The following is a 1107-nucleotide window of genomic DNA, read 5'->3' on the forward strand; positions in this document are numbered from 1 at the left end:
AGAATAAAAAAAATTGGAATACACGAGGAAGGATTTCAACTTGTTTGTATTCTATTTTCTTGTGAAAAAGTGGAATCGAATTAAAGATTGTTAATTTTGAACCATAGTCAGATGTGTAATTTCACTTGTTGTGGAAGAGGAGAGGGACAATTTAGAATAAAAAAAATTGGAATACACGAGAAAGGATTTCAACTTGTTTGCATTCTATTTTCTTGTGAAAAAGTGGAATCGAATTAAAAATTCTTAATTTTAAACGACGATCAGATATTTCATTTAATTTATAGTGTAAAGGATGAAACCCAGTTGTGATCATTTTGATCTTGTTAGTAACTCGAAAATTTGGAATTTATGAAACGGAAATTTCCAGGAGTTTTATTCATTCGCCATGTTAACTATCGATATTTCACTTTTATAGGAGGAACGACGACCGGTGCCATGATTAGTTTCTTTTTTCCATTGTACTCGATGAAGATACTCTTTGCAGAATCACGAACAGCAACGAAAACTGCTTTTCGACGTCCTTTAACATCTTCTATTGTTGTTCAAAGAGACATCTCGAGACATTTTGAAAAACTTCAATTGCGAGAGGAAAGGTCGTGAACAAAATAATCCCTGTTAATTTTGCGTCGTACTTTTCCTGCTTCGATTAACGTTTATCAACGCTTTAAATAAACCTTGGAGGACTTACTTCGTCCTCGAGCTTTTCAAGATGCCTCAGAAATATTTCGATTAATTGCAACAGTAAGTTAGCATTGTTTTGTTTTCAGATTGTAGTTGGTCGCTTCTAATGCACTGAATTATTCTAACACTTTACCTATCGACTTATTTAGAAAGACTCTTCAATATGCAAAAGAACTGTCTACATCAATATTCATTAATGTAAAACGACATCAATTTTTACATACTGTTACTAGAAATATTAAAAGCTTCGCCTGTTTTCCTAAATTGACCATCGGAAGCGATACAATTGATAAAACTTGAATTAAACAGCTTACAAAAATTGATAAATAAATTGTTTCAATTGATATATTTTGGATAATTGAATTACTTTCTGTCACAAGTAGAACATACACGGTGCTTTGGTAGTATTTCATAGAATATTAAATT

This window comes from Hylaeus volcanicus, chromosome 7 (assembly GCF_026283585.1).
Source record: "Hylaeus volcanicus isolate JK05 chromosome 7, UHH_iyHylVolc1.0_haploid, whole genome shotgun sequence".
Lineage (NCBI taxonomy): Eukaryota > Metazoa > Arthropoda > Insecta > Hymenoptera > Colletidae > Hylaeus > Hylaeus volcanicus.